Here is a 22,830-nt window from a genome sequence, read left to right as displayed (position 1 = left end):
TTTGGAAATAGGATTGTTGCAGTAATAATTAGTTAAGATGAGGTCATACTGGAGTGTGGCCTAATTCAGCATGACTATGTCCTTATAAAAAGGGGAAATTTGAGTTCAGGCACAGTAAATCATGTCTGCAATTTCAGCATTTTGGAAGGCCAAGGCAGGAGGATAACTGGAGTCCAGGAATTTGAGACCAGCCTAGGTAACAAAGTGAGACCCTACCTCTACAAAAGTAAAATTATCAGCCAGGCACGGGGGTGCGTGCTTGTCTTACGGCTACTGGGGAGGCGGAGACGGGAGGGTCATCTGAGCCCAGGAGGTTGAGGCTGCAGTAAGCAGTGATCCAGCCACTGCATTCCACTCCAGCCTGGACGGCAGAGCAAGGCCTTGTCTCAAAAAAAAAAAAAAAAGAAAAGGACGTGGGACAGAATTTGAAGACAGGGAAAAAGGAAAACACCATGTGAAAAAGAGGAGGCAGAGATTGGGGCGATGTGTCTACAAACCACAGAATGCCGAAGATTGCCAGCCAAACCCCAGGAACCAGGAGACAGGCCTGGAACAGACCTTTCCCTTGGAGTCCACAGAAAATCTAACCTGCTGACATCTTGTTCTTGGACTTCCAGCCTCCCGAACTGTGAAGGAATACATCTCCATTGCTGCTGCTGTTGTTTTTGAGACAGATTCTCACTCCATCGCCCAGGCTGGAGTGCAGTGGTGCTATCTCAGCTCACTGCAACCTCCACCTCCCGGGTTCAAGCAATTCTCCTGCCTTAGCCTCCCGAGTAGCTGGGACTGAAGGCACGTGCCACCATGCCCGGCTACTCTTTTGTATTTTTAGTAGAGACAGGGCTTCACCATGTTGGCCAGGCTGGTATTGAACTCCTGACCTCAGGTGATCCACCTGCCTCAGCCTCCCAAAGTGCTGGGATTACAGGTGTGAGCCACCACGCCCAGCCCATTTCCATCGCTTAAGCCACCCAGTCTACGATACTTTGTTAGAATTACCCTAACAGCTCAGTCATTGCTGAGCTCAAACTGGCCAGTCCCCAGCCCTCACCCTGTGCCGTGCCCTCCCCTGTCCTGACCTGTCTCATTTATCAGTGGAAGCTTCACTCCTCAGAGTCACTTCTCTGAGTCTCTAGTTGATCACTTGAAAAATTAGGATAATAATACCCACCTCCCACGGCTGTCACGCTCCTTCAAGAAGACCTGATGGAAAATGCACCTGGTTTGTAGCGATGCTCAGTAATTGGTGGTGGCAGTAATGTGATAGTTATTTTTATTGTTGTTATTACGAATCGTGTTGTTTTAATTAGCTGTCAGTTGCCAGGTCTGAGCTGGCTATCCTAGAGATAACAGAGCTGCGTGGACAGGGGCTCTGCTCACCACCAAGTGCAGGGGAGGAGGCCACCTCGGGGATAAGGGAAAGATTTGCAAGCGTCGTGCAGACGTCCATTCATTCGCCATTTGTTCCTGCCTCTGTGCCCAGGCAATGCTATGTCTGCCCCAAGGATGCAGTTGCAATGCTGCATGATCAGCGCTCTGAACTCGGGACGTCAGGGGTCCAGAGTGCACCTGGTCCAGCCTGAGATAAGGTGACAGCTGCAGGAACGCTTCCTGGGGCAGGTGGCTTTTGAAATAAGCATAAAAGGAAGAGAATCCAAGCTTCTAGGCTCCCAGCTTATTTGCTATGTGACCTCAAGCCAGCCCCTTGCCTTCACTGAGCCTTCTTGCATGAAAAACGAGGAGTGAGAGTTCACAGGCCACCGAGGGCTGCCTCTAGGAGGGCCTCAGAGTTGCCGCATCAGTTGAGCCTCAGGGTCTCCAGACTGTGCTGTCAAAGCCAGCTGAAGCAAGGACACTGGATCCCCTGCAAGAGAGTCAGGCAGGTCGTGCTTCCATTCCAGCCAGCTCCCAAAGCTACATGCTTGAGAATAAGAAAAGGAACTCCAACAAACTGACACGTTTCACAGCTCCCTGCCCCGCTGTTCCAGTTGGAGAGAAAACAAAACCCTGAGCCAATCTCGCTGACGACCCACACCCTGCCGCAGCCGAGCCTGGACCATCCAATGGCTTCCTGGTTCTTTTCATTCAATTGGGTCGCCGCGCCTGGCCACCTGCCTGTCCTTTTGAGCACTGAACCACAGGGATAAATGGGGAAGCCGGAGCTGGGCAGATGTCACCGTTTCTGAGAGTGGCTGCTGCCTTACCACCTGGGATTCTGTTTTCCCCGTTGAAAGACAGAATATCCCAGCAACGTGCAATCTTTCTTTGCTGACAGGTTTGAGGCCTCTTGTAAAGAAGAGCCAAAGAAGGAGAGAGAAACACACTTTTGCTGCTTGCCTGTTCTGAGCCAGGCTCTGCACGGCGCCTGATGTCCTTTCACTCCTCTGTACGTGTTTTACGGATAAGAAGCTAAGAGGCAGGGAGCTGAGAGAGCCCCCTCCGGGAGGTGAAATTATCACTCTGAATGTCAAGCTTGCTCTAAACCAGGACGTGGACTGAGACTTCAGGGCTGAGCGGTTTCGGGGGGATGGCTAAGTTGGGGGAGGGGTAAGGAGGGTGTATGTTAAAGAAAACAATTTCACCCGACCTGTGTTTAAAAATGGCCAAGAAGACTTTACTGAAGACGATTGTAACAGGGGACAGGGTTTGAACTCAACCTTGAAGACAGGAAGGACAGCTGGAGATTCGCCATTTGTTCCTTATGTTGAAGGAGCAGAGTGAGGGGGTCAGTGGATGGAAAATTACTCTGAAGAACTAGATTAGATATCAAGGGTAGAGGACTTTGTGCTATGTGGGCCCAACGGGATTCTTGCTAAAGGGACAAGGATTTAACTACCTAGAGTGGAAGAGAGAAACTTGATCTGAGATCAAGGGTAGGGGACTCTCTCCCTGAATGGGCTTTATGGGATTCTTTGCTGGCCAAGGTCAAGGCTTGTATGAGAAGAGGGCTCAGAGGCACCTGGCTAAAGTTTGGTCAAGGAGGAAGCTCTGTCACGTGGAGGAGACACTTAGGAGCAGGAGGTTGCAGGTCACGGTGTGAATGTCCAAGTCCCGCCAGAGACGCGGCAGGATTTGAGGTATCCCAGGAGGTGCTGAGGGGTGGGGACAAATGCCCAGAGCCAGGAGGAGGTGACCAGCAGGTGCTGGTTTCAGAGGTCTGGGGACCCCAGTGTGTGTGACAGACCTGGGGTTCTCAGCCTAAGTTCAGGGTCAACAGGGGAGGAAAGAGATGCTGAATCCGGTTGGCAGAGTGAGGGCAGCAAAGGGCTCAGGGCAAGGTGTTGATGGGTGGGTGGCTCAGGCCCCCTTGGTGTCCAGAGGACATTTTCTGGGCATCCATCAGGGACAGTACCAGCCCTCTGCTGTCACTGTGTACCTTAATGGGAGCTGTCTCCCCAATTTCTTGCTAACAGAACACAGATCTGGTCAGGTGGCAATGTGCCTGGGCCCAGAGGGACCCCAGGATAAGCACCCTGGATGAGGGGTAGGACACGTGTGGGGACGTGTGCACTACCTGGGCCCCGACCTGCAGTCCCATGGACCTTGGTGCTTGGGACTCCCCAGCTGCAGAGCTGAGTCCCAGTTCAGCTGCTTCTTGGCAGGGTGAACTCAGCCCTCGCCCAATTCAGCTTCCTAATCCTGAAAACAGGTAATGAGGACACTTACTCCCTGGGGAGAGTCATGAGGGTTTCATGGGCCCAAGCCCGGTCTGGTGAGTTAGCGAAGATCATAATGATAGTGAGGAGTTAGGACCCCCATCTCCATCCCATGGGGCTGGCCATGGCATGCTGCAGGGCTGGCTGACGAGGAGCCATCCTCCCTGTGGAGTTGCATGGGAGTGTGTGCAAAGGGCCTGGGGCAGGCTGGCTGAGGCAACCTTTCCTAAAGCTCTCCTACCTTGGCTCCTATCCATCCCCTCACTGCCTGAAGGACACAGGTTTCCCCCAAGCCTATTCACATTCTACAGATGAAGAAACTGAGAAAGTGAGGCTCAGAGAGGCAAAGCAGCCCGCCTAAGTCTTGCAACCAGCACGAAGTACAATGAAGACACAAGTGTGGGGCTTGCCCTGCCCCACACGGGGCTGCAGCAGGGGGGGCCTGCAAGGGATTTCCGAGACTGAGGACAGCCCAGGCAAAGGTTCAGAGGCAGGAAGGGGCCCGGAAACCCTGGGACTCATGAGTGTTGGGGAGCACAGTGCCGAGCTGGGAAAGGCGTCTCCCCAGAAAGAGCAGGTCACGCTCAGACTATGGCCCAGGGTTTCTGTAAATAGAGCTTCCCACAGTAGGCCCAGCACAGCCAGTGTAATTTGGAGAAAAAATTCCAACTGGATGAAGACAAACGTTCTTTGCTACTACAGCTCCCTGGCCCGCGGGGCCCTCTCACGCTGTTACAGTTGGCGGCCGGCTAGAGACCACGAGCAGAGAGGAATTTGGAGCCGGGGCCAGGACAGTGCTTCATTCCAGTGAAACGTGTGCTGGCTGCAGATTTCTGGGTGGCACCGTATGGGCCGGAGCCGGCTGGCATGGATGGAGGCACACAAGGACGTGTGGGGGCCAGATTTGTTCCCTGAGGAATCCCACCAGCCCCCACCGTAACTCAGTTCTGGGACAGCCGAGAGCTTAGGAATTGGCTTTGGCTTTTCCAGAAGGCGTGGAAAGGTCAGCTCTATACTGGCCGAGTGTGGAGGCTGGCAGGACCCAAACCAGAAAGGAGAAGTGGCCTGGCTTTGGCCTCAGTGACCATGGTGTTTGGATGTGTGCCGGTGAGTCTGCCTTTTCAGGGGGCAGGAGTGTACATAACCCCAGGGCAAGGACCGTGACAAAATGTGTCATTGGCAAATTCATCCAACTACTTCCGAACAGCAGCTGTGTGCCAAGCCCGAGTGGGCACTGAGGGTGCCAAGGTAAATAGGTCTCAAGTTCCATCTCCTCCCAGCTGGCACCGGCAGGCTCTGGAATGAGCTGGGTCTGGGTCTGATCCAGCCTCTGCCCTGACTGTGAGTCACCGTCTCCTCCAGACCCGGCTTCCCCCCTGAGGAGGGCAGGGCTAAGGGTGGTGTCACAGGGGTTACTGGGGCAGTGGTCCTGAGCCTCGCACAACTGGGGCTCTTTAAATCCCAGGACTCTGATGAATCACCCCTGCTATGGGCTTCGTTGTGATCCCCAAAATTCATCTGTTGAGATCCTAACTCCCATCCCTCCACATGTGGCTGTCTGTACCTGGAGACAGAGCCTCTAAAGAGGTGATTAAGTTAGAATCTGGCCATTGGGGTGGGCCCTGATCCAGTAGGACTGGTGTTTTTAGAAGAAGAGGATGGCCGGGTGTGGTGGCTCACACCTGTAATCCCAGCACTTTGTGGTGGGATCCAGCCGAGGTGGGCGGATCACAAGGTCAGGAGATCAAGACCATCCTGGCCAACATGCTGAAACCCTGTCTCTCTAAAAATACAAAAATTAGCCGGGCATGGTGACACCCGCCTGTCCTCCCAGCTACTTGGGAGGCTGAGGCAGGAAAATCACTTGAACCTGGGAGCCAGAGGTTGCAGTGAACCGAGATTGCGACACTGCACTCCAGCCTGGGGACAGAGTGAGATTCCATCTCGAAAAAACAAAAGAGGAAATTAGGACACAGACACCCACAGAGGGACAATCAAGTGACCAAAGACACTGGGAGAAGGTGGCATCTACGCACCAAGAGGAGAGGGGCCTCGGGAGGAACCACCCGGCCGGGACCTCGGCCTCGGCTTTGGCCTCCTGAGTGGTGAAAAGGCGGATCTCTGTTGCTGAAGCTGCCCCTCGGTGCTGCCTGGGTATTATGTCAACTCGAGCAAACCACAAGCCACAGTACAGACCCTTGCCAGCCAGAGTCCCCCTACACTGTGCCCGCTGTGGAACCCGGCTGGCACTCGGCCGGAGCCCCCCTGCACTGTGCCCCCTGTGGAACCCGGCTGGCATTCGGCCGGAGCCCCCCTGCACTGTGCCCCCTGTGGAACCCGGCTGGCACTCTTGCTGGGGTTCAGTTCTAGATGAGGCAGATCAAAGATGATTCTCCACCCAGAGGATCCCAAGCGTTTCTCTCAAAGGACATGCCTTCCAGCACCTCTGATGGAGCATACAGTTAATTACAGCCAAGTCCCGGCACCTGCCTCCAGGGACCGTTCTTAGGGACGCTCTAGTTCTGAAGGTGCTTTTGGCCATGGCATCCTGGTTGAAAAACAATTTAGAGGAACAAGCAGTTGAGTGAGCCCTGGTGGGTCCATTCAATGGAGTCCAAAGTAGCTTACACCCAGTTGGTCTGAAAGTTGCACCCAGGGAAAGGCAGAAGGAGACTGATGCCTATTGAACGGCCCTCCAAGCAGTTCCTGGCTCCAAGAAATGCTCTCTGTAAGTTATCTTGCTTATTTTTCTTTTTTCTTTTTCTTTTTTTTGAGTTGCAGTCTTGCTCTGTCACCCAGGCTGAAGTGCAGTGGCATGATCTCAGCTCACTGCAACCTCCACCCCCGAGGTTCAAGAGAATCTCCTGCCTTAGCCTCCCAAGTAGCTAGGATTATAGGCGCCCACCACTGTGCCCCTGATAATTTTTGTATTTTTAGTAGTGATGGGGTTTCACCGTGTTGACCAGGCTGGTCTCGAACTCCTGATCTCGTGATCCACCTGTCTCAGCCTCCCAAAGTGCTGGGATTACAGGTGTGAGCCACGGCAACTGGCTTTGTTTATTTTTCTTCATAAAGAAACTAGATACTTTTATCCCTGTTTTACACTCAATCCTAAAGAACATCTCAAAGGCAGGGACTTGTGTCTCCCTCCCTTTCCTTCCCAGCACCCAGCACCCAGCACAAGCCTCCATCCAGTTGACTGCAGCAGAAAACATGGATGCCTGCTGGCCATGTGCCGGCCACACCCTGAGTCCGAGACGTGTGCTAATTTATCCCGTTCTCAATGCCCACGGCAAATACTGTGTCAGACACATTTCACAGAGTCTGAAGCCCAGAGGGGCTGTGACTTATCCAAGCTAAATGCTGAGAACATTGAGGGTGTCAGGAGTCACCCCTGGCACTCCTGGGCTCCTGGCTGAAGTATGTAGCCTCTGGCTCTCCTGCTTCTCAGCCCACAGCAGTTGAAGGACTGAATGAGTGAGTGCCCCTGCTGCCTCCTGGCTGCTGGTAAATCCCCTAGACCTATTAAGCCTCAGTGTCCTCATCTGTAAAATGGGCTTTCCCGCTCCCCACCAGGAGCTGCCTTGTGCTGCTGTGAGAGAGATGTGACCTGATTCCAGAGACTCGGCTCCAGTTGTGTGGACTGCCAGCTTTGTGGCGGCAGGGAGGGCGGGGCCTGTGGGGCCATCTGCAGCCCCTGGTGCCTGTCTCCAAGTGTCTGATGAAGCACCTGAATCTAGGACCTGGGGTCCTCGGGGCATGGAGACTCACCCTGGCTCCTTCCTTCCTCTGTGGCCCTGAGTCACTGGCTTAGGAACCCCTAGCTCAGCAGCCTGCATGAGCTTCAAGTGCTCTTGGAGCAGCCCAGGCTCACACCCAGGACTTGAGGCCACGATGACCACCTGGCATGTCCCTCTGCCCAGCACGGCCCCAGCCCTGATGGCTCCCAGCCCTCTGGAAAGGGCCAGCCCGGCTGGATGAGGGACGCCAGCCCAGACGGTAATGAGGGTTCCCTGTGGAATGAGAGAGACCACATGGTTGGCGGTGGCGCCTGGATGGCACCCAGCATTTTTCCAGGGCATTCCGGGAATCCCGCTCTGGCTCCCTGTCTGACGCACTTGGAGTCAGTGCTCAAGCCAGCCGCCCGCTCTGGGCTGGCCGAGAAACAGGCCGCCTGCATCCCAGGAGTGCCGGATGTGCGAGGAAGCCTGGAGTACCCGGACTTAAGTGGGCCCGGCTCACCACCCCCGTTTCACAGATGAGGACACAGAGGCCCAGAGGCAGGGCAACCCACCCACCCTGGATGCCCTGTCAATCATCAGAGCGGCTCCCCTCAGATCCCGCTCACCCCATCCTGCCGTGTTTTCGACTGCAGCAGTGGGACCACCCAGACCCTGCCTCACCCTGGCTGAGAAAGGAGGGGCTGGGCCTTCGGCACCAGGGAGAGGCCCTGGGACTGCCACGTCCCATCACACACCCCCATCCCCAGGACACAGAGGCTTCATCTGGTTATTTATGGAACCGTCACTCCCTGCCACAGCCTGCCCAGGACACGGTTTCCGCCTTTGAGGACACACATAGGAGCAGTGGCCTCCAGGCCCGAGCTGTAAATGCCAAAAAGAAGGGAGCACAGTGGGAGGACGGAGCACAGGGATGGAGGCACTGGGGAGAAGGGTCCTGAGTCCGCCAGAAAAGCCAGCCCAGGGCCCATGGCTGCTGGGCTTCAGGCAGAAGCCCCCCCCCCACACACACAAGAAAGCGGCCCCTGTGGTTGTCATTGGGGCCTTGGCAGAGGTGTGAATGAGGGTAGGACTCAGCCATCCCCTCCAAGCCAAGCCAGGAGGTCAGCCTGGAGGAAGGGGCCTGACTGTAATTGGTACAAGGGTGCAACCTGAGCTGGTAGCTGCTTGAGGAGAAGGATGAGTAGTGCCAGCAAGCCAACCAAGAGCTTGACGAGTGTCCCTGGGGACATCTGGGGTTCATGCTAAGGTCTGGGAACGAGCTCTGGGTCATGCTAGGAGCTGTGGGACAAAAGGACTTGCTCTTTCAGCCAAACTGGACCCAGAAGAAAGCATGGATCCCAGAAGCTGGAGCAAAGGGTGACATTGCTCCAGCCACCCAGGAGGCCCAACCTCAGCTCATAGCTGTGTCTGTCCAGGGTGACCTGTCCCTACCTCCCCTACCACCCCGCCAAAAAACCTTCCTTGCCTCCGTGGACAGATTCAGCCCTAGAGGGGCGAGAGCAACACCCAGCTAGAGGGAGCGGACAGAGGAGAAACTGACTGCACCCCTGACCCCTGGACTACGCGGAGCGGAGCGGAGCGGAGCGGAGCTGAGCTGGCGGAGGAGGGAGCTTCAAAATCTATGAGTCTCAAAGGTAATACAAGACTTGCCTGGACTTTGAATTATCCAAAGTGCCTGGAAAAATGACAAGAAATCACTGCAGTTCCTTGCAAGGGGAGAGAGAGAGTTTGCCAGGCAGGAGTGAAGGGGTGAATTGAGAAAGAATGAACAGGAATGGACACAGTGGCTCACCCCTGTAATCCCAGCACTTCAGGAGGCTGAGGCGGGTGGATCACGAGGTCAGGAGGTCGAGACCATCCTGGCTAACATGGTGAAGCCCTGTCTCTACTAAAAATATAAAAAGGTAGCTGGGTGCGGTGATGTGGGTCTATGATCCCAGCTACTCAGCAGGCTGAGGCAGGAGAGTCACTTGAACCTGGGAGGTGGAGGTTGCAGTGAGCCACTGCACTCCAGCCTGGGTATCAGAGCAAGACTCCATCTCCCCCCACCCCCCAAGAAAGGGAATGAATAAAGGAATTAAGTGCAAAGTGCTGGCAGGATGTTAAAACTGTTTAATCTTCACAGAAGACCTTTGAGTGGAGCCTGTTATCTGCTCGCTTTCCAGAGGGAGCCACTGAGGCACAGCGAAGCTAAAGGAGGCCCCAAGGTCACACAGCCAGCACACAGCAGAGCCGGAAGCAGATGGAGCAGGCTGGCCCCTTCCTGGCCTGTGGGACTGCTTCCCGGCAGACACACTTGCATGCCTGTTAATTCATCCCCCTCCGTCTCCGTGAAGCCAATGCCAGTGTCGTGGATGGGGCACTTGCTGGGAACCCGGCAGCACTGTGAGAGCATCACATGTCATCTGGTGGAATCCCCATTTACAGATGGAGACAACATTAATCTCAAAGGAATTCATCTCTAACAGTGAAGCTTCAGAGTCCAAGAAGGATGTGGGAGGGATTATCTGAAAAAACCTCCCTACATCCCTGAGGACAGACACCTGCCGCACAGGGCCAAGGAAAAATCACAGAGCTGGGGGGGCCTGGGTTCGAGTAATAACAGTGTAACCAAGTATCCCCAATTTTTCTAAGAAAAATATGATGAGTTATTATCTTTCTCTTTTTTCTGATTCTCCCTATTCCCGACCTCCTACTTATCCCTTTAGAACTACAATTATAGCCAGGTGTGGTGGCTCATGCCCTGTAATCCCAGCACTTTGGGAGGCCGAGGTTGGCGGATCACCTGAGATCAGGATTTCAAGACTAGCCTGACCAACATGGAGAAACCCCATCTGTACTAAAGATACAAAATTAGCTGGGCATGGTGCTGCATGCCTGTAATTCCAGCTACTCGGGAGGCTGAGGCAGGAGAATTGGTTGAACCCGGGAGGCGGAGGTTGTGGTGAGCTGAGATCCCACCATTGCACTCCAGCCTGGACAACAAGAGTGAAACTCGGTTGAAAGAAGGACAGAAAGAGAGAGAGAGAGAGAGAGAAGGAAGGAAGGAAAAAAGGAAGGGAGGGAGGAATACAATTGTAACCTTTTGCCTCCCCTTCACCTGAAGCTTGCTATAGGTCAAGTCCATCTAGCCACGTGCTTAGATGCTCCAGAGTGAAACTCCCACCCACCAGGAGGCTGCCTCAAGAGATAACAATCCATCTACAACCCAAAGGATGTCTGCTCTGAAATTCCTCCCACCTGGAGAGGTTTCAGCTGCTTTTACAACCTAGTCCTGCCCATGGAGGTGCCAGCAGTCACCAGCTTGACCACTGCCTGGCAGATCAAGTATCAAGCTGACACAGAGGCCCCCACCTGCTCGCTTCCTCCCCTGTGTACCACTCATGTTAGGCCCCCTTTAAAAAGCACTTACTTTCTGCTCCAAAATTAAAGCAATGCCCTTAAGGCAGGAAGCCTATACTTCTTCCCCTAAGCAGGCGTGGGAATAAAACGTCACTTTCTTTATGTCAGGCCTGACTTGCTAATTGAACTCTGCAAGTGGCAAGTAACTGAACCTGCGTTTAGGTTATGACAGCGACAGCTGCTGTGTGCCAGTGAGCCACTCATGGTTTTGAGTATGTTATGCACATTATCTCATTGAATCTTCCCACAATTCCAGAATGGAAAGACCACCAAGCCCTAAGGGGTCAAGGGTCCCACCTGAGGTTGCAGAAAGTGACAGCCAGCTAGCCAGAAGGCAGAGCCCACCCTCCCACTTGCCCTTGGCTGCCCTGGTGGGGCCACAGATGCTTCCCCTGAAGGTATCCGTGACTCAGTTTCCCATTGTGAAGAGCCTGTGGGCTGCATCGTGGGTTTCAAGGTCTCTCTGGTCTCTGGCATTCTGGGACCCTGCCCTCCAGCTTCTTATTTTCTCCCTCACCTTCTGCTCACCTTCATCGCCCCCCACTGTGCAGTGCAGCTTGTCACCAAGTGCTGGACATCCTCTTGGGGCAGAATTGGCAGATTTTCATGTGTGGGAAAGTAGAAAAGTTCCTTTTTAAAGGTTTCTTTCTTATTAAAGTGTGCTAATAACCTTGTTAAGTCCTACGTAGCTGTTAGACATGCCATGCTTACAGGCACGTAGTACATTCTGTGTCCTTGTACTTTAACCAAGATATCTGTGTTGGATGTGCTCACAGGCATGTCCCAGCTCTCCACTGCTGTTACCTGTTTAGAAAAGTTGTAAGTTATCAGCCAATCGGGTTTTAGTTTAGATTGTGAGGTCTGGCTCCAGCCAATGGAAATCAGACACAGCAGTAAAGACGACTCAAATGCGTAAGGAATAAATTTGTGTGTTTTCCTTTGTTTGTTGTACTCTCATGGTACCATGGCTAGCGAGGAAACCCTTCCTGCAGTCCAGGAAGTAAGAACTGTGTTGCTGAAACATCCTTTGTCTCCGTGCTGACTTTTCTTTGTGGCACTGAGAATCTATTTCCTACATCATGGCACGTTGGCTGCTGCCCCCCTAACACCAGCAAGCAGCAGAGATAGTGAGCCCACGGCCACCTGTGACAACCATTCCCCTCCAGCTTCCCCTACCACCCCCAGTCATATCTTCATTAGAGAACTAATAATTTCCATAAACTGAAAAAGGCCACAGCCCTCCCTTCTTCTCTCCTGGGCCTGTGCTGTCCCCTCCCACACTTACCCTGGTCCTGCCCATGTGACTGGCTTTGGTGTGATGGAGACAGAGGCTTGGAAAGCCCTGGTGTGTTAGGATTTGTCCACTCAGTACACTGGGAACATTGAGGCCACCAAGTCAGTGAGCCCAAGGCAGTCTGCTGCACAGACGGATAGGGGAAACTGAGGGGCCCCAGGCTACCATCTGCCAGGCACCAGACATACAAGTGACCCCATCCGAGACCATGTCATCACCAACCAACCTTCCGGCAGACCACAGAGCATGGCATTACCCTGCAGGTAAGAGTCCAGCCCAGCCAGCCCACAAAATGGCTCAGGCAGCCCAGAGTCATGAGCTCAAGAAATCACTAAGCCACAGAAATTTGGGCTGGTTTCTTACACAGCAAACACTAACTGATACAGTCACTAACATTCGATGTGAGGATTGGGCGCTGGGTATGAGTGTTCAAGACTTCTGTGTATTGAAAGAATTGCTTTCACTGCAGACTGGCCTGGAAATCATTCTCTACACCAAAAGCTTAAGTTTCTAAAACCTGCTCAGAGCTCTAGCATGGACCTCAAAGGGTGGCCAATGGGGCAGCAAAGGTGACCAGATGCAGAGACACAGGGTCACATTCCCAAGGACTTAGGTCTGGAGGCAGGTGTTTTACTGAGTCCTCTGGGGGTGGCAAGTCTTCCGGAAATGGGGTTGGTGAAGACACATTCACAGTGAAACCGACAGAGAACCTGAACACTGCCTGGAAGGAAAAACCACGATCCTGGCAGAGGAAGCAGCGATTCCAGCAGGGAATTGCTCAGGACAGAGAACAATGCAGCCTCGATTTTGATCCGGGGTAATTAGCTTAGCTAAGGAGTTCCCCAGTCCCTAAGTGGAGAGGGGATCCAGAACCCCACAAACTATTTTTCTATCTTACTGTATGTATCTGTGCACCACATATGATAGAATATTTATATAAATATTTTAGTTAATGGCCAAACAAAACATAGACATTATTATTCCAGAGTAAGGACCTGCAAAACACTTTTTTTTTTGAGACAGAGTTATGCTCTTATCACCCAGGCTGGAGTGCAATGGCGTGATCTCTGCTCGCCACAACCTCCACTTCCCGGGTTTAAGTGATTCTCCAGCCTCAGCCTCCTGAGTAGCTGGGATTATAGGCATGCGCCACCACACATGACTAGTTTTGTGTTTTTAGTAGAGACAGGATTTCTCCATGTTGGTCAGGCTGGTCTCGAACTCCTAACCTCAGGTGATCCGCCAGCCGTGGCCTCCCACAGTGCTGGGATTACAGGCATGAGCCACCGCACCTGGCCCCCTCCTTTTCTTTTTGAGGTGGAGTTTCACTCTTGTTGCCCAGGATGGAGTGCAATGGTACAATCTTGGCTCACTGCAACCTCTGCCTCCCAGTGATTCTTCTGCCTCAGCCTCCCGAGTAATTCCAGGTGCCCACCACCACATCTGACTAATTTTGTATTTTTAATAGAGACAGGCTTTCACTATGTTTGCCAGGCTGACCTTGAACTTCTGACCTCAGGTGATCCACCCACCTCGGCCTCCCACAGTGCTGGGATTACAGGTATAAGCCATGTGCCCAGCTGCAAAACACTTTTAATTTTCTTCATAAAGTTCTGATAGTCCCCAGACACTCTGACAGACAGGCACCTGTTCCAGCGACCAGTTACATCTTCCTGAGTGGGCCTGAAGGTGCGGAGTCCCTTCCCTGGATGAGGTTGCTAGGTTTCATCTGACTGCCCAGGCAATACAGTGAGGCAGGTGGAAGCCCATTTTACAGATGGGAAAACCAAGGCTGTTCAATGTCTCCATCTGGTACATGGGAGGCCTGGGAGTCCAAGCACGCCAGCACCTCTGACTGCACATCCAGCAGGCCTTTCCCAGCATCATAGGCACCAGAACCAATGCCACCTCCCTCCTTCCTGCTGGTGGAGGGACAGACCCTTGCACGCTGGCCTCACAGCCAACACTCGGGTCTTCCCTGGAGCTCTTTCCTGGAAGTGAGCGCCTTGACCAAGCGGTCAGCTGCAGGGTATGGTGGGGGAGAGAACTCCTCCAGGGTGGGATCCACATTCAGCCTGGCTTCCATGGGTGTCAATAAGAACCCGACCTCAAAATGTCCCTTGGGTAAGGGTAGGAAGATATTGGGTGTCAGCTGGGAGCTCTCTCCAGAGAGGTGAGGTTCAAGCGTGTCTTTATTTCCAAGGTTGCGCTCGCCCAGAGCAGGGGATTGGGTTTGTCTGTACCGCCGATGGTCTTTTCAGCCTGTGGATACATTTGGTAGCAGCTTCCAACCTGATTAGTTCTTCCCTGCCCTGGAGGGGCCTGGAGGCGAGGCAGCAGCCAGGGCTCTTTCATTTGTCTGGGAGGAGCACCTGACTGCTGAGCTAGGGGGATGCTGGTGGTGATGAATTTGTCCTCCTCCCCAGGAAGGGGCTTGGGGCCAGCAGCAGAGAAGACAGTCTTCCTCAGGGCTGTTCTGCACAAAGCTGGCAGCAGGGGACACCCAGGCAAAATTGGAATGCCCACATTTGGCAGGGGCAGTGGGCATTGGGGCCTCACCCCCAGCCCCCACCTGTCATCTGTGTCCACAGTGGTCTGCCTGCTCTGCCGGCCTCCACCTTCCTGCCTTCAGGCCTTTGCCCTTGCTGGGTCCCCTGCCTGGAGTGCCGCACCTGCAGCTTTTTGGTGTTATTTCCAAAGGCAGTTACACAGGCAGGCTGCCAAGAGCACCTCCTGCAGGGAGGGTCCGCACCGCCTTCCCTGGAGACCCCCGAGCCCTGCCCCCTCCCCTGCTCTACTACCATGACTTCTCCCAGCACTTGCCGTGGCCCCTCATGCGGTTGGTTGTTTCCTGCCCGTCCTTCCCTCCCCAGCACGTTAACCCCGAGGATAGAGACTTTTGCCTCTTTTGTCCATGGCCTGGAAGGGTGTCCCTGACAAACCCTTCATGGGGGATAACTGTGCGCCCCAGTTATCGGCTAAATGCTTGAGTTTACAAGAAGATGACCTGGAGCCTCACCACCATCTTTTCAGGTGGGGCAGACAGGCCAGGATTCATGCCCAATTTTGCCAGCAGGAGAAACTGAGGCTCAACAAAAGGAGACTTGCCTGATGTCACAGAAAAAGTGAGACGCAGAGTCAGGCAGAGCCCAGGTCCAAGCCAGCCAGCACCAGGGACCCTCACACAGGGGACATGGCATGGAGCAGCACTCTGTGGAGCCTGCCGTCCCTCGGGTGGGGGGTACAACAAGGTCATCACCAGTAACGTGCCATTGAGAACCTGGCCTGGCCCCAGCAATGGACACAACAACAGTGGGCAGGAATCCCCAGCTGGCTTCCAGGAGAGGGTTGGGGAAGGTTCTCAGGCTGGAGAGAGTTTGTGCAAAGGCCCCGAGGCAGGATGCATTTGAAGCAGTGACAGATGCTCAGGGTGACTCATGCCAAGAGCAGAAAAGCTGCTGGCCAGCCAGGGGCCAGGTCGGAGCCTGCAGGACCTCATGGGCTGCACTGAGATGTTCCATCTTTACCTGAAGGAAAGGAGGCCCCTGAAGGTTTTATGTGGGGTGATGTCACCAGGTCTGAGGACCCAGACTTAGATGCTGGGGACTCTTTCTGGCCACCAACCCTGTCTCCTGGCAGCCCAGGCCCCATTGGGTATGGAAGCACTTAGGGCATTTCTGCAATATCCAAACCAGATGTCACAGGCTGCCTTAATGACCTATTGTTCCTCCCGCCTGAATCAATTTCCTGTTTCAGACCAGAAGTGTAGCCGAATGGGGATTACCGTATGAAGAGCCAGAGAAAGGGTAAACATGAATCTGTGGGTACAACAGGACAGTAAGAAAATCGTAAGGAGGAAAACTAAGTTAAAATGTTCGGAAACACTTGCCTTTCTGCATTTACTATGAGGTGTAAAGTGCTCACTTCAATTAGACCCTAATATGTCAAAGATGCGCATAGGAATCTACAAGTAACTGCTAAAAATAACTAAAAATGTGTAACTAACAAGCTAATGGGAGGGGAGAGGCCAAATAATAAAAATATTTGATCATTCTAAAGTAAGTAAAGAGGGTGAAGAAATATAGAACAGGTGGGACAAGTAGAAAAGAAATACTTTTCTTAAAGACAAAATTATGTCATAATTCTAATTGAGTTCGTTCACTTTTTAAACCCCCACTATAGGCTGCTTCGAAGAGACAGCTTAAATAAAGGACTTGAGAGGTGAAAGTTAAAAGATGGGTTGGCGGAGGTGGCTCATGCCTATAATTCCAGCACTTTGGGAGGCCAAGGCGGGTGGATCACAAGGTCAAGAGATCAAGACCATCCTGGTCAATAAGGTGAAACCCCGTCTCTACTAAAAATACAAAAATTAGCTGGGCATGGTGGTGTGCGCCTGTAATCCCAGCTACTCAGGAGGCTGAGGCAGGAGAATTGCTTGAACCCAGGAGGCGGAGGTTTCAGTGAGCCGAGATCGTGCCATTGCACTCCAGCCTGGGTAACAACAGCGAAACTCTGTCTCAAAAAAAAAAAAAAAAAAAAAGATTAAGATCATGCAAACTCTAACCAAAAAACAGTATGTTAACTATAGTAATATCAGGTAAAGTAGATTTTAAGGCAAAAATCATCTCTAGAGATAAAGAGGAATATTTAATAATAAAAAATTTTCAGTTGCCAAGAAGTTAAAACAATTTTTAAATTTCTATAAACCTGACAACATAATCTCCAAATAAACAGAGCAAAACATGGACAGAACTAAAAGGAGAAATAGGTAAAGCAGCAGTCACAGTGGGAGATTAATGCATGTGTCTCAGTAACTGATAAAAGGAGCAGACAAAAACAGTCTGGATATGGAAGACTCAGACAACATGATAAAGAACTGTGACCTAACTGACATACACAGAACATTGTAAAACAACAACAGTGGGGTTCGTGTTCTTACCAAGTGTGCATGGAACATTTACCATGATGGATTATATGCTGACCCATAAAACAAGTCTTAGCAAATTTCAAATGATTAAAATCGTACATTCTTTAACCACAGTGAAATTAAACTGAAAATAACAAAAAGGCAACTAGACTATCTCCACTGTTTATAAATTAATATACTTCTAAATAAACATCACAAAATGATTACAATGAAAATTAGAAAATAATTGTGAACTAAACAGTAATAAAAATTAATTATCAAAATATGTACAAGTTAGCTGAAACAGTACATAGACGAAAACTTATAGTCTCAAAATATATTTTGGGGGGGAAAGGCTGAAAAGAAATTATATAAATATACATTTCAAGAGACAAAAAGAAACCCCCCAAAATCCCCAAAACAGCAGCAGCAGCAACCCACAACAAAGTAAACCCAAAGAAAATAGAAGAAATAAAAAAGGGATCTGAAAATAAAATAGAAAATGAATATATGATAGTAAAAAAATCAACAAGGTTTGAGGTTTATTTTTCAAATGCATAATAAAACTGATAAATCCCTAGTATGACTGACCAAGAAAATAGAAATCAATATCAAGAATAAAAAGGAGACATCTCTACAGACCTTACCATCATTAAGAAAGGATATTATGAACACCTCTTTATTGCAAATTTCAAATTTAGTTGAACAAACCCTTAGAAAAACAAAACTGACCAAGAAAAAATAAAAAGTTTGAATAGTCCTCAAAGCATTTGCTTTATAATTTAAAACGTTTTCACAAGGAGACCTCCAGGCCCAGATAACCTCACAAGTGAATTCTCCCACTTAAGAAATAAATAGCACCAACTGTATACAAATTATGCACATAACAAAAAAGTGGGAATATTTTTCTACTTGTTTTAGGGGCAAAGCATAGCCCTCATACTTAAAGCTGATAAAGACATTCTCTAAAGGCAGACACACCCATAGGTTTATCCCATCACACCTGTTTCTCTTACAATGGGATTGACAGTCTTCATTCAGTGAGTTTGGGAGGAGTCTTGTGATTTCCCCACCAATGAAGAGCTGTAGAAATGATGTTATATGATTTCCCAGGCTAGGTCTTAAATAGACAAATGAACATATACATCTCTCTCTCTCTCTCTCTCTCTCTCTCTCTCTCTCTCTCTCTCTCCACCCCCTCCCTCCTCCCCACTCTCTCTCTAACTTACCCTATACCCTCTCTCTTCCCCTCCCTTTCCTTCTCTCCTTTCAATCTCTTCCTCCTTTTCCCTTTCTCTCCCTCCCCCTCTCTTTCTTAAGCCACTTGGTTTTGGAATCCAGCAGCCATGTTGTGAGGAAGCCCAAGCTACCTGGGGAGCTTGCATATGGTGTTCATCTGAAAGCCCCAGCTAGGGCCCCAGTCAACAGTCAGCATTGCCTCCAGGCATAAAAGTGATTGAGACTTCATATCATTCCTGCCCTCAAGCCCCTCAAGTCTTCCAGCTTAGGCTCCAGAAAGTAGAGAAAATAGTCCGTCTGCCCCTGCTCTGTCCTGCCTGAATCCCCAATGATAGAATCCACTGGAGATAAGACTATTGTTGCTTTAAACCCATATATTTTGTTGTAATTTGTATGCAGTTATGGTTGCATGAAATATTAACACAAAAAAATTAAAGTTGCAAAACGCCTCAATAAATATTTGCAAACAGAAGCTAGCTATATATCCAAAGAACAATACTCTATAATCAATTGGATTTACTCTGGGAATGCCAGATTGATTTGATATTTGACAGTCAATGTAATTCACCATATTAGAAGAATAATATACAGAATGATATGTTTATCTCTTTAGATGTACAAATAACACTTGATAAAATTCAACACACATTCATTATTTTAAAAAATGTTTAGCATTTTAGGAATAGAAGAAACTTTCCTAATATGAGAAAAGGTATTTACAATATGCACAATAAATATAATACTTAACGATGAAAGATTAAAAACGTCCCCCCAAGATCAGGAACAAGTCAGGCACACCCACTGCATCTACTCAACATTCATGTTGTAACCAGAATAAGGCAAAAAAAAGAAAGGATAAGGATTTGGAGAAAGGGAAGCTGTCAGCATGAATCCATGTCGTTATAGTGAACCCCACATTTCTCTTCAAAGAATCAGTATGTCAGTATGTTCAGCTCTCTCATTCTTCAATTCTCTTTTAAAGTTTAACTTCCTTGTAATTCCCGTAAACAACCTTCTCCACCAGTTGTAATCAGTAGTTCACATCTGCTCCCCTGGCCCCCAGCTCTGCCCTAACTCATCCCAGTTACCTGCTCTAGTCACCTGCTCCGGTTACGTGCTTTCTCCTAGGTCACCCTAGCTACTTGCTCTGACCCACCCGTAACCGTCCTTCCTGCCAAAACACCCACCCTACCCCTCCAGCTCAGACCCCTGATCTCTTTAAAATAGCCAATTGGGATTAATCTAGTTTGTGTGGCCTAACCCTAGCCAATAGAGGAAAAACACGGCAGCAGGGACGACCCCCGTCAGGCGTAAGTGCCCCTCCCCACCTTGTCCAGGCGTGCGGCCACCATTGATTGCTCTCTCCTCTCCGTGCGCGGCACCCTTCTATAGAGGTAAACTGCCTTGCTGAGAGGATTTATCTTCAAGTGCTATTTCTTTTGCAGCATCAAAATTTTACTTATAACAATGTCATTATGATTATGATAGATAATTCAAAAAAATCTATAGATAATCCATTAGAATGTAAACATTTGGCAAGATTACTAGATACAAGGTCAATGTACCATGCACACGTGGCTAGGAAATGAAATTTTTTAAATAGTGTACAATAACAGCAAAGCACAAGGCATCAGGGAATCCTTTTAACAAAAGATGCACAAGACCGCTACACAGAAAAATTACGATATTGTTGAGAGAAATAAAATAAGATCTTTTTTTTTGAGATGGAGTTTTGCTCTTGTTACCCAGGCTGGAGTGCAATGGCACGATCTCGGCTCACCGCAACCTCCGCCTCCTGGGTTCAGGCAATTCTGTCTCAGCCTCCTGAGTAGCTGGGACTATAGGCACGCGCCACCATGCCCAGCTAATTTTTTGTATTTTTAGTAGAGACGGGGTTTCATCTTGTTGACCTTGTGATCCACCCTCCTCGGCCTCCCAAAATGCTGGGATTATAGGCGTGAGCCACTGCACCTGGCCCCAAATAAGATCTTTAAAACAACGGAGGGATAGGTCAGTTCATGGACAAGACGATGCAGTACTGTGAAGATTTTCATTCTGTCCCTATTGATCGGTACATTAATGCTTTCCCAACCCAACAGCAGGCTTTTGTGCACATGTGCGTAAATTGATAAGCTGATCCTATAATTCATAAGGAAATTTAAAGGACCTATAATATTCAAAGCATTCTCAAAGAGGAAATGAAATAGGATCTCACAGTCTTAGATTTGAGACTTCCTGTCAAATCAAACCCGAATGTTTGTCTGAGCATGAGTGTACATGCAGGGAGGTGCGTGGGGGCGTGGCGGGGAGTAGCCTCCCGAAAGAGGGGAGTCTGTGTGACCTCCGAAGAAATGAGCTCAGGAAGCGGTGTGGGGGAGGGGCAGGACCTGGCAGAATGGACAGAGCACCTGCTGTCAGCACACTGTGTAGGTGCTCTCTCTGAATCCGCAGCACAGTTCTGCAAAGCTTGCTACCATCACATTCTGCAGGTAAGTAAATTGAGGCTCAGAGAGACGAAGCCACTTGCCCAAAGTCACATACAGCCATGAGTCAAACATAACTCCAACTCTATGACCTGTGCTGTGCATCTAATAACAAAGACTGACCTGGCGCAGAGAGGAGACCCAGGAGAGCACAGGGGAGGAGGCCATGCAGGTGTCTGTATCCCTGCAAAGCAGAATGCTCCCACAGCTGCAGGCGGGCGTCTCCAGGGTGCGGCTGAGGCTGCCTTCTTCCACACTGGGGCAGGCCTGGGGCTTCTGTCCCTGCAGCTGAATCGTGCACAGCCCAGACACTTTCTGCTTACAAACCGAGTTGTTTCTTGGGTGGTCTGGGAGGGAGGGGGTCACAGGCCCACCCCGAGAGGCAGTAACGCTGCAGCAGCTGCCTTAGGTGCTGGTGACTAGATCAGCTCCACTCAGATCTGTAAGCAAAGGCTCAGCCAAGGTTTGGACACACAAAATAAAAATTATTCTCAGCAAGTAGGGTGCATTCTTTATACTTCCAGCGAATTTGAATCACGCCACAGAAAGCCGATACCAATGATGGCTCCAAACAGTTTCCTTTTGCATGCTCTAGGGTCACACGGGGCCCTGGGAGGGATGCAACCAGAAGGTCCTGGGAATAAATCTGGGGACCCCAGATCCCCAGAACCCCAGCAGGCAGCGGGAAGTAGAGTTGGCAATGAGAGAGCTGGGTCTCCCCAGGCCATATCTGGCCCCCGTGTACCCCCGGGCAAGGCAGGTTTCAGTATCCTCTTCTGAGAAATGGGAACATCACCCACGTCACTTCACTGCTAGGAAGAGTCCCTGAGACCTAGAAGGGTAGAAGCCATTCCTGGGACGGGCGCACAGTGGCTGTGCAGGAAATGCCGGCTCATGGCCCTCCAGGGCTGCGGAGCTGAAGGCCCACCCGGGAATAGAAAGCCCCTGCCCAAAGCTGCATAGCAAGGGGTTGTTGGTGGGGCCCAGGGTGGGGTCCTGAGCCCTCCAGCCCCCAGACCCATTTGCTGATGGACTCCTGGAGAACAAGGAGCCTCCAGACTCTATAAATCCTCTGGGATAAAAGGAAGCCCAAACAGCACACAGACTGTCTGGATGTGCAGTCCTCCTGGAGCCGCCGGGCTCTCTGTAGAGACAGCTGTCCTGGCAATAGGAGCCGAGGAAGAGGGAAGCTTGACTCTGCAGGGACGGAGTTTGAATCAGGAGCTCCCATGATCTGGGTGTCCCCAAACACTCGGAGCAGGAGCCATCCTTGGGAGGGGCACCGGCTCCCCGATGTCAGAAGGCCTCTCTCGGGGACGGAAAGGCTGTATGCCTTTATAGTTATGAATGAGTGCAGACTCCCTCTGGTTTCCCCATCTAGGATGCTGTGTGGCCTTGGGCCAGTGCCTCAACCTCTCTGGATCTCAGTGTCCTCAGTGGTAAAATGGCATCAGGATGGTGTGTCCTGTATGAATGGTGGAGCAGGTTCCATGAGTTAAGAAGTATGCATTGCTTACCCGAAGCCTGGCGCCTGCAAATGCCCCAAATGTGCTGGCTGCTATTATTAATGTTGACGTTATCATCATGTGGAATCCTGGCAAGAAGGAGTGTAGGGAGGAGGGGGAGACGGAGGGCAAGGACTAGGAAGAAGTGAGGGTCTGGGGTGGAAGAGTCCAGTTGCAGGGTGGTCTCCAGCATGTTCCTTCCTCTCACCCTCCTTAGACAAGGTAAACGGGGGCCCAGGACAATCCTGGCAGGAAGGAAGGAGACAAAGGCCTGGCTGGTACTACAAGGCATGTGAGGCTCATAGCCACCCACTTGGCCAGTCAGGGAGGGACGATGGTGTTGGGGCAGGGAAGAGACCAAGACCAGGGGAGGCCACTGTCAGACATCACATCCTACAGTGGGAGGTCAAAGCAACTTGACCGAAAGAAAGACCATGAAGAATGAGGGTGAGCACCCCATCAACAAAGGAAGGGGAGCCCCAGGGCTGGATGTAGGGCAGAAGCTCCTGGACCACGTGCTTCCCACCTCCTGGCTGAGCACATAGACATCCGTGCCTCAGTTTCTCCTCCACTGTAAGTGAGATGATGACAGCAGCCCCTAG

At 50.9% G+C, this 22,830-nt stretch overlaps 1 protein-coding gene and 1 long non-coding RNA gene across 3 annotated transcripts in view; one reads left to right on the top strand and one right to left on the bottom strand.

Annotated features, from left to right (window-relative positions):
• Nucleotides 1–22,830, bottom strand: part of SHISAL1 (shisa like 1) — a 170,234-nt gene that overhangs the window by 118,837 nt on the left and 28,567 nt on the right. The gene's annotated exons all lie outside the window — the stretch shown is intronic.
• On the top strand, nucleotides 28–11,743 carry LOC128928592 (uncharacterized). 2 transcript variants are annotated; one of them, XR_013520747.1, is made up of 2 exons: nucleotides 28–9,033; nucleotides 9,565–11,743. It is a non-coding gene; the product is annotated as an uncharacterized LOC128928592 (long non-coding RNA). The 2 variants fall into 2 exon arrangements; XR_008473917.2 differs by having other exon boundaries at nucleotides 9,525–11,743.

Source organism: Callithrix jacchus, chromosome 1 (assembly GCF_049354715.1).
Source record: "Callithrix jacchus isolate 240 chromosome 1, calJac240_pri, whole genome shotgun sequence".
Taxonomy (NCBI): Eukaryota; Metazoa; Chordata; class Mammalia; order Primates; family Cebidae; genus Callithrix; species Callithrix jacchus.
This window is presented reverse-complemented; position numbering and strand designations above follow the sequence as displayed.